An 11358-nucleotide genomic window follows, 5' to 3' on the forward strand; every position below is an offset into this window, starting at 1 on the left:
GAGGTGCCAGGAAAATTTAAAAAGAGCTGGAACCAAATATACAAAAATGGGGAATGGGCAAAAAATAGACCAACTAGTTTAATTATCTCTTTTAAGCAGACTGAATATGATTTTATTTTCTTAGCATGAAAACAGATTCACTTGAGATCTGTTTCCTGAAATTTAACAGTTCTTCAGAATGAAGCAGAAAAGAAAATTTCACAAATTATTGTTTTAAAAGCCAAATTTATGACTGATTAAAAAAGAGTACAAATGCTGATCTTAGGCAAAGGAAATCCCCATTACACAATTGGGAACCAAAATAGCTCCAAGAAAGGCATGTGTTTAAGCTGGGGAAAAGGTGATGATTTATTGTTTGCTTTTGCCATGGATTTTATTTGTGGAATGAGAATGTGCTACCAGAGAGGAAATACAGTATTTTGCCTTCCAAAGTTAAAAGAAAGTCAAACTCTTGTACTGAGATAAAGAGATATAGGAGATTTTCTCCATGGGTATTTTTCTTCTGGTCAAATTAAATACCTATACTTATTTGTGATTATGTGTTTATTTGGATGATAGAAATTGAATTTCAATGGCAAACTTAGTATTCTGAAGTCAAGGGTAAAATTCATTTCTTTGCATTCCTAAAACTAAGTACTGAAATAGAAGTTGTGTTTGGACACATGTCCAAATTACATGTACAATGGATATGATTAGAAATGTGGTTATTAGACATTCTAAAAGGGGGGTATCCAGAGGAAAAAAGTGAAGGCCTCCTGAAGCCTAATGTGAACATTTCATTTACCTTGATTATCCTATCATTCCTCAAGGTATCTTCTAAAACAAACAAACAAACAAACAAACAACAAAACTCACACGTGACAGTCTGGCATGGCATTTATACATTTTTGCATAATGTGTTTGTCACCAATTTTTGGCAGTTGAAATTAACTCATGCCAGAAAAATACTTCAAAACTTTTTGAAGATTATTTTCTTTGAAACTTGTAATTAGTTTTAATGAAATAGCAATTGTCTTTTTTGAGATTTTCAAACTGAAAATGACCACAGCTTAAAACTTGAAATCTCCAAATATAGTTCATTTAGGTTTAAAGTGTTTTACTTGAATTTATCTGGTATAAAGTTAACAAAAAATATTAATATATGAAACACTGAGAAAGTAATGTAAACTGGAGCAGTGAAGGAATTTTTCCAACTATGTTTCTTCCTAATATGTTATAAAATTGGGCTTCGAATGAACATAAAGTCTAGAACTAACAATACTTAACACAAGTATCCATGTGATGATGGTAGCCTTCATGTGGTTTCTGACTGGCATCAAATCAAGGACAGAGAGGCAAAAAAATGTGTTTTGCAGTGTATTTATTTTAGTATATATTTAATTTGTTACATACTTCACTCAAATAGGTGGATAATTTCATATATTTAGAACTCTAAAGTGTGGTATGAAGTGTGTCTTCTACATCATTGTTGAGGAATTTGCATGCATTGAAATAATTTGCTTTTGAGAAATTAATTTTATGATTAGTTAAAGTTGTATTTGAGACTAAAATCCTGTTGGAGAATTAGGCTAACAAAGGGTGAAGGTGAAGATCATTAGAGGTTTTAAAGCTGGCTGAGAGGGGTTGCTGGGGTTGTGTAACTGTGCCTAGAGGGCGGGGTTCCTGTACATTCCTACTTCACCAGATAACCTGCCCCCAACACCACTTCAGCTTCTGCCAGACAGATGGAACTCTCCAACACGAAAATCTGCGCATCCAATCCAACCAGCACGGTAGGTGAAATTTGAATTAAAGTTGCCTCCTTTTTATGTTTTTACTTGAGACCAGATCCTGGAGATGTGGAAAGAATAGGGTCATCTAGATTCTCTCTTTCATGCACACACATCTACATTCTTCCTAAGAGCTACCTACCTGTAAGAGTTAAAAGGCGCTAAAGATCTTTGAATTAGTACTTCGTTCTCAATGTTCATTTGTGCCCTTGAGAGAGAGAGAGAGAGAGAGAGAGAGAGAGAGAGAGAGAAAGAAAGAAAGAAAGAAAGAAAAGCTTTCTTTTCTTCATCCCAATCATCGTTCCCAACCCTCCTTCCAGGATCCCTCACTCCCCACTCCCAACCACCAGTAGTTAAAAAAAAAAAAAAAAAAATCCACCTCTTACTTTTTGTCCCCCAAACTGACACTTTTCTCTTGTCCTGAGGATGTAGGCCAAGAGGCTTCAGGACTGACAAATATAAAATGTAGTGTTGTGTTTTGTCTCTTTTCTCCCTCCCGATTTCTCTTTGTTTTTTTTTTCCCTCCACCCAAGGCTCTGCCTGAGGTTGTCTGAAGGATGCCGCGGGAAAAGACCAAAGAATTGGGAGAGCTCTTACCCCAAGATCGGTAAGTGAAAGTGCCTTTCCGAGGGTACTGGGTGAGATGGGGAGTGTGTCCGACTGCTTTTGACAGTTTTGAACCACGACTTTTTGGGTTCCTGGGTTTGTGTCTCTCTTTTCTTGGAAAATGTTCCTAGCGAGTGGGCTACCAACAGACGTAGATGAAAGAATGTGTGATTTTTCCACGTTGACAGAAATCCTGGTACATCCTTAAGGGCAAAGGGAAATAGAAAACAAGACAAATCTATATGGACAAGGTGGTGGGAGGGTGAAATAGACCCGAAAGTGTAATGTAATTCATTTTATGGAAATTTCTGAGTCTTACGGGTGTTGCGAGAAATACGGGACGTTTTTTAACGTTCAAATTTGGGATTATTTGCTCTCTCGGTTTTAGATAAATCTCTTTGCTCCAAAGTCAAGAATTTACCTCTCTGAAGTTTCTTTCTTTCTTCTTCCTTTTGATCATCTTCTTCTTCTTCTTCTTCTTTTTAAATAAACATTTCATTCCCCCTATTTCAGACTAACACTTCCAATATCCCCCAGAGCTGGCCCTACATCTCCAAGTCTTTGGCCTGGGTCGGGCGAGAGTCCCTACGAGATTTAGCCGGCCTGCTCCAAGTCGAGTGCGGCGCCTGACGGGTGTGGGAGACTTCCCTGGCTCTTGGAAAGACTAGGGAAATGAGCACCACCGTTCTGGGCTTGTCTTCGTCCCTGCTGGGAATATCTCAGTTCCCGGCTTTGGAAATCTCAGGCAAATAATTGATTCTTAATGCGCACTTAGGAGAAAGCGATGTATGCTCGAGAGCCTGGCTGTCCCAGAGTGTCTGCGAGCTCGCGCCAGACGCAGGTTGGCTCTGCCCGGAGAGAATTTGGGGGTTTTGCTGTGATGTCCTATTGGCTTTTCCCACGCCTCAGGGATTCCTGGGTGAAGTTGCAGAGGTGACACCATAGAGGGGCTCCAAGTCGTAGGGCAGGAGCCCGGCGGCTTGTTTTCTCGTGCCCCCCACCCCCCATTTACATTTGTAAATGTAGAGAAGTAACAGGCTACTGAGCTGGGGCCGCGACGCCGGCGCGGCAGCTGGGGAGGACAGGCGATCCCGGGACCCTGCCGCACTGATTCCCGCAGAGGGTGCAGCGGGGCGCTGCGCAGGGAGCAGCAACGCGAGGGCGCTCTTGCCCAGGATAAATCGAGTTTGAGTTGAGTAGCTCACTTTGGCTGCTGCCAGGAAAATTGACTCCTCCAGAACCTTGCTGGCGCGCATCCCTACCTTTTTCCCCTTTCTTCTTAGTCTTCTGCTTTATCTTTTCTTTCTCCCTCTGAAAGTTGTTTCTTTTTGTGTACCCGGTGCAGTTTTCAGCACTCATCTGGTAGTTGATCAAAACGTGTCCTTTACAATAAACGTCTTTTCTCCGTTGCCCCCCTATGACTTCTCTGCCCGTTTTGCTTCTCTGCCCAAGCTGTGGTCCAAGGTGAGGGCCCTTACAGGAAACAACAACAACAACAACAACAAAAACAACAACAAAAAAAAAAAAAAAAAAAAAAAAAAAAAAAAAAAAAAAAAACCTCGGAGGTAGGAATTTCCTTAGCGGCAAGAGGGACCCCGGGTCGGGGAGACAAAGGCAGGGGTTCCGGTGGGCAGATTACCCCTCATGTGCGGGAGATTCTCCAGGGTCATCTTCAGCCTTGGAAAGGCGACTGGAAGGAAAGGGCGATGCAGAATAGGGCTGGGACACCTCTGTCCTCCCTTTGGCTCCCCTCCCTCCGCTAATTTCTAAGCTTTGACACCGTACTCACCCCGGTCCTCTTGTGAAATTTAAGATAATCCGAAATTCTGAAATTGTGATTATAAATAATGTATAACAAGTAACTATAAAAATTATATTTGTGAAGGTCTTTTTCGTGGTGTGTTGCCTAATACATATGATCTTTTTCCCTTACGAAAAAGCCATATAGGAGGAAAGGGCACTTTGCAAGGTTTGAGATCCTTGTCAGAATGAAAGGGCGTGCTCAAATACCGGGCATGTTCGGATGTTTATAATCTGTTTCAGTTGGCTTTTCCTACACTGCTAGCACTTACCGGATTGGAATCATTGTCTTCAGTTTTATTCCTTTAATTCATCTCCTATTATCCAATTCTTTGAGTCAGTGTGTTTAAGGAACATTTAAGGAGTATCTTCCTGCATAGGTGTTTTTGATTCCGTTGATTGAGCAGGAAGATTAAAAACTGTAATGGGGTTAAGGGAGAGTTGTCTCTCAGTTCTTTCATTTTCTCATTCCTCTGAAATTTAATGACCTGATCATTGTTGTTTGAAGTTAAATTATCTGTTAAATTAGACCTAAACAATAACTGATGATATTTTCCTTTTGGGTCTGGTTGCCTCTGAATTCTTGGCCCTAGATGGGAAAGAGAGTCGTCAAGCAGAATGCTTGGTCATGCACTATGACAAAGATAATCAAAATCGATATTTATGTGTGGTGATATTTCATGGAAAATCACTTTCAAAGTAGCTGAATTTCTTAAGTAGGAAATTCTTCTAAAGACTTATGCTCTAGAAGCCTAGACTCAAGGATGAATGTAAATAAGCATCTCCGTTGACGAATTAAAAAGAAATGAGAAGACTATTTTCATTCTCCAGAACCTAACTAAACACTTAAATTCATCACACACTCATGCTTGCTAATTTAAATCATTTCTGCCCTCCAGGGATAAATATTCTTGAAAGGAAAACTTAATTCTTAACAAATCTGAAACATTGTTTTAGATGCGAATTTCTAGAAATCCAGTGTAGATTGATTTCTTTGAGTCAGCCACTGTTTGTTTTGTAGTCATTATATAAATCAATTTTAGAATAATGTAGGTTCCCCCTTTTATTTTATGTTTGCATATACTCAGAGATAGGTGAGAAAGCTTTTATGGTATATTGAGGAAATGACATCTTTCTCATTCATTTTGACAAAAGGCCCAAAGAATCTCTAAACCTAAAGGTAATATGGTAGTTGAAAAAAAAAAACTTTTTTTAAAAAATTAATGAGCACTATTGTGTATTTTTTTTCTATTACACTGTGCTGAATGAATAATTAGAGGCTGGGAGGAAGGTTGAAAATTTAGAGCAAGAATAAGGTGGTAATTTCATTATTTGATACTTTAATAATTTCTATAATTAATGATGTAGTTTTAAAGGTTGGCAAATCTTCCTTAGAAAAAAAATAGAGTACTCCTCCCACCCCATCAAAAATACTCTAGAAAAGATAAAGTAGAAAGGTAGAACTCGCTGCAAGTATTGTTTATTTATTTATTTATTTCCCCAATAATAGTAGTATTAGTGGAGTTGAAAAATATACTTTTAATTATACATTGCAAGCTCTGATTGCAGGTTGGAAGACTAAAATCGATCTTTCCTACATCAATAGTGTTGTCTATTACTACATTGATTTGTGTTTATTTATGCAGAGGCTTTCAGATATTTACTTACATATTTCTGCATCTGCCTCTTGATTATTATCGTGGGTTGCTTTTAATGAAGGTGCTTATGTGGGAAGCGAAACATACTTGACAGATCCATTTTAAGTAAACCTGATAGTGAATTATAGCAACCCAATGAGTTTACAAAATTACTTATTCATACTTGCTTTTTAGCAATTAGGAATTTGTTTCTGATTAAAATCTCTTGCAGCTTGAAAACTTCCACAATTTTCTTCACCTATTGTATTGATGATTCATCTCAATAAAATAGAAAAACATGATTTTGTGATATCAGCTTTAATAGAATGAAAATGATGAGTGAGAATTGACTCATTTGGCTTACCCTCATAACAGTAAGCTGGCCATTGGGTTTACTAATGCTATAAATGAAAAAACAAGGAGCAATCATTTGAACATAGATATAAGACATTCAATTTAAAACACTGTTAACTCGAAATTATTCCAGGGATACTTAACACCAAACAAGACATTCTGGAGTTTTTGAGTCGATTAAATGTTTGTATGCTTTTATATATTCTGTTACCTAGCGCACATATCTTATGAAAATAGGTATTTCTCTTCAACTAATATCTCATATGAATGTTGTTTATCAGACTCATTTGAAGAAATAGAAAAACAGACAACAACAACAACAACAAAAAAAAAAACTCCTAAAAATTGTGGGAGAATAAGACACTTTTCATGTTTGTGCTCCTCTTATTGCCATTACAAAATATAGTCTAATTTATCTAGGATTTCACCTTCTTTAGGACTTTCTCTCCCAGCGTGAAGGATGAATCCTTGCATGCTAATAGTTTGGAATACATCTACCAACCAAATACTTTAAAAGGTCCTATTCTTCTTATTCTTCTTCTTCTTCTTCTTCTTCTTTTTTTTTTTTTTTTTTTTTTGAGAAGGCCCTCCTCCTCCCAGTCACTGCAAGGAATATAGAAAGAGGCAATTAACCAAATTCTTTTTAAGAAGGAAAGACCTTGGAAGATGGAAAAGGAATTAAACTCCTCACCCTGTCGATTTTTCCTGAAAGTACTTATCCTCAGCGTCTGCGCTGTGAGAGGTGGTGTTGCATCTGAAGGCTACTGGCAGGTGGGCTAGTCCTGGGTCCTAAAGTTTTTCCAAAGGTTGAAAGGAGGAGCAGAGGCAAAGTTTGGAGTCTGTTTACTTGCCGTATTTTATTTTTCTGTCCTGTGAAGCTAAACTAGTGGAATGGGCCCTGTAGGACCAGCACTCTTGGCATTCTGTAGATATTGAGATTCCAGAGCATCGATGAACAGGTCTTATAGTGAAGGCGTGCTCACCAACCCCTCCCTCGTCTTTTTTCCCCCCTCGTACACACCAGCTCGTCCTCACGTGCATCGGGGTAGTGGACAGTGTTGACTTGAATTGCTCTCCCTCGCTCCAAGCCTTTCCTGTGAATGAACCCGAAAACACTCGACAGGTCGTGAATAATCGTTTTAATGAGTGTGCAAAGCGTGCGACGGGGTGCACTGAGCTGTCGGGTTAAACAAACAACTTGTACTCTGACCAAATCCGATTGTTAAAGTGCAAAGTGATGTCAGTACCATTTCCATTGCCTTTCGGAAATCCACAGATCTGACACGCGGGAGTCCAATTTTCCCCATTAAGGAAAAATAACAATATTTTTCAGCCGTGTGTGTGATCTTCTTTAATATTAATCTGAGCCAAACAAAACCTCATTTGAGAATTAGTTGTGTCTGTCCCAAACAAATAGAAAGAAAGGAAACACAAGAAAGAAATCAAAACAAGTATGAAAAGTCTGAGGAAGAATTTCTTTTTAATGGCTCACCCATCCTTGGTGATCAATATTGTAAAATTCTTACCTTATATATTTGTTTATAGCTCTCTAGAGGCAAATATCTAGTTATCTATTCTAAACAACTGGGTTGATAATTTAGTCCTGTACTAAAGTTGAATCTGTAAACCTGTAATTATTAGTCCTGTACTGAGGCTGAATGTGTAAGCCTGTAAATATTAAATTGGACATTTAATATTTATACATTAATCTGTGAGAGAGTGAAGTCATAAATTGGCCCCAAATTTATGCTTTCAAGGAAAACATTTTGGAGCAAAGTAATGAGAAAGGAACCCTGGTGGGCCACCATCTAAAACAATAACAAAAATTATGAGTGAGCTCTTGAAGAATCACCCCCTCCCCTTTTTTTGCACAACTCCACTGGGGAAATATTTTGTTTTCCACTCAGTAAAAAGATCTATTTGAAATCATCCACATATGCTCCCTTCCATTTTCATTCTTTTATGTTCCTTCACAATTCCAAACATTAACTATGAAGAGTTAAGAAAGTAAACTTTCAAAAGAATTAAAAACAAACAAACAAATCTTTCCAAAATATCCCTTGTTAAAAAAAAAATTGTGAAAAGAAATGTGTAAAATGTTTCCTTGGACATCACCTTATATATATTCACATGTCAAACAAAATAGCTATGATGTTTGGAAATCAATATATTGGATCCACATATCTAGCTTCTCAGTTCAATAACAACATTGTCTAAAGGTTGTTTTTTTTTTTTTAAATCAGGTTAAATATTACTTATTTTTCTTTATCTAAGACAGAAAATATGTAGTGCATATAATCTGTAAGGTTGTTTGTTCTCTTAAATTATAATCAGTTTGGATATATGGCATAATAGGGACACAATCCACTTAACTTTGGAAGCTCAAAATGTGTTCATTTAACTCCTATTGGACATATTGTTATCTACATCTGTGTGACTTTCTGACCATCTATTTCACATATGAATGTGGTCTATATGTAACTGATAGCAATTAAGTAAGTAATTCACCTAAAACAGAGCTGAGGCAGAGTAAGCATTTCCTATGGAAGTCACTGTAGTTTTCCTATCATTGTTGCATCAATTTAGCCCCAATTGGATAAAAGAGAAAAGGTTGAAATTCTGTTTCCATTACAAAACCTGGAAAAGACAATCAGGGATTTAGAACAGTGTTTTTGTTGATTTTGACTGTTATCTATTACATTTCTGAATCAGATTATCAATTCAGAATATTCTTTATTTTCTAGGAAATTTGATTAAAATGATTATTAAAACTAGAAGCATACATTCTTTAATTTTTTAGAAAATATTTTCAGATACCCAATAGTTATTTCCTTTTAAACAGATTTCTTCTGTGGGCTGACTGAGTTGAATTTTAGGAGTCACTGAAGAGCTACATCCATTTCTGTTTTAGATGCACAAATAGCAAAGCTAGAGGGTGCGTCTGTTGTTGTGTGTATATATGTAGTTAAAGAACTACACTATCAAAACATTAATTATATTTGAAAGAGAGCAGAGAGCTTGTTGTGGAGAGAATTGCATTATTGAATTTATATTCTGTTGAATCTGTCTGAGAGGGTTGAAATTGTATACCTGTCTTATATGATGCATTCTTTTCAGAGAGGTGTGTAACAAGAGCAAAGAGATGAAGAAGGCCCACTTGGAGGGGAGTCATCTTAGATGCTAGGATGGTCCTGAGCACAGGGAATCTAGGTGAAAGTGAAAATAAAGGGAAGAACATATGTGGGATCTTTGTTCTCTATCAACAAAAAGACATGGATTTTTTTTTTTTTCCTTTACCAAGCAAATCACAGAATGTTCATACTGAATTTGGGAGAGGGGAAGTGTTTAAGTGTCTAAAAAAATTCGTTTACCTTATTTTTTATTCCCAAGTCCTATTTATTTCACAGCTGCCAAATTTTATATCCAAAATTTCGATTTTCTTACTCCCAAATCCAACATTGGTATGAATCATCCCTGATCATTTATAGTTTTTGGCTTAATTATTAGTTTTCAGCTTAAAATTACTAATAAACTAATTAATCTGACTAATCTTCCTAAACTTCTGCTGAAAAGTATAATAGCTACAACAACAACAAAAATAAATTAACAAAAACTGCAATAATGATGACAAAAATAAACTTAACAATGCAAATAATAATAGTAGAAACATCCTTAAAATAATGTCTCTGGCCAACAGAATGAAGATGGAATCCATTTCAGTGTGAAATTTGTGTTTCATGGCTGCAGGCAGGCACTCCTCTGATTTCTTGTTGTGGTGGTTAAATTAATGACCCCTTCCAGACCAACTAGTTTCTAATAGAAACTACCTTGGTTAACATGGTAGGTCTTTTTAATCACACTGACTACTTTTGTACCCACTCCCCTTCATTGCTATGGACATGGTTTTCTGAAGATGTCATTTCAAAATCAGTCAAGTGGAGCAGAGGCAGATGTGTAAAGGGATGGGGTGCTTTCTGGCTGGAGCAAGTGGTCATATTTGGGAAACAATGTTCACAAAGCTGAGGAGGTTGAGAAAGGCAGAGTGACTGAGGTTCTTGTGAGTCCCAAGAGATCACTGATTCCAAGGAACCTAGCCTACAGGGTAGAACATAAAAATTAAAGATTAGAACCCCTAGGATGCACTCTGGATTCCTTTAGGGACAGAGGAATGTAAAGAAAACAACAAAGGACTGGAGTAGAATTGAAGGGGTGACATTAGGTTGAAGATGTTAGTAATTGATAGTGCTCTTGCAAGTAAAGCAAATCCCATTTCCTCAGGAGGAATGAGGCATGCTTTTGTGAATTGTAATCTACCAAAGTTTATTGTTCTAGGTGAGAGAACAGGCTCCAGTTTCTAGGACTAGGCTGGAAAGAAACTGCTTGTGAGCCAGTACCTGCATTAATCCAACCCTCTTCTCCCCATCTCCTAAACCCCAGGTCTTCCTCTCTACCCGCTTTGAATGGATATGAAAAAAAAAAAAAGAATGGATATGGGAGATTAGATTCAATATTTAGCAGACAGATGTTAAGGTTAAAGCAGGTTGTTTGGTAATTGCCTTCATTTGTGAGAGGGAAAAGAAAACTGGTTAGGAGAGGAAAGCAGAGACTGGGAGAGAAATTCCTTGGCAGCCCAGGGACTAGGACCAAGTGGAGGAGGACCTTAGCAGTAGAAGAAGGGATAGTTCTGGATAAGGGAAGGGATACCATTCATCTGCTTTGCTGTTTTCTTGCAAATTAATGTATTCCTGAAAACGTATCAGACAACACAATATGCACACCTTAGACATTACAAAATGAAAGGCATCCCAGAGATTTTTTTTAAAAAAATTAGTTATCTTCTTCAAACTCGCCACAATCTATAACACAAAATCAGAGTAGTTAAAGGAAGAAGTGGGAGGAGGATGCAACTTCCCTGCTTTAGTACCATACTCCTATTTCTTCACCTTTCACTGTAGAGGAGCTGAAAAATCCTTTTTTAAAAAAAAAAAAAAAATTTCTTTTTTAGTCTCTTCATTTTAAAAAGCATGGGGAAAAAAATCCAGTTCATGAGAACATTTTTGCTTTAAAGATTAGGAAAAACAAGGATATTTCATTTCTGAGGGTAAATTCACTGAAGTGATGTTCAGCCCCTTCTTGCCTTTCTAAATCTGCAAGGGAAGAAAGCAGTTCTGGCTGCAACTGTGTATCGATCT

This window comes from Callospermophilus lateralis, chromosome 3 (genome assembly GCF_048772815.1).
Source record: "Callospermophilus lateralis isolate mCalLat2 chromosome 3, mCalLat2.hap1, whole genome shotgun sequence".
NCBI classification, from domain to species: domain Eukaryota; kingdom Metazoa; phylum Chordata; class Mammalia; order Rodentia; family Sciuridae; genus Callospermophilus; species Callospermophilus lateralis.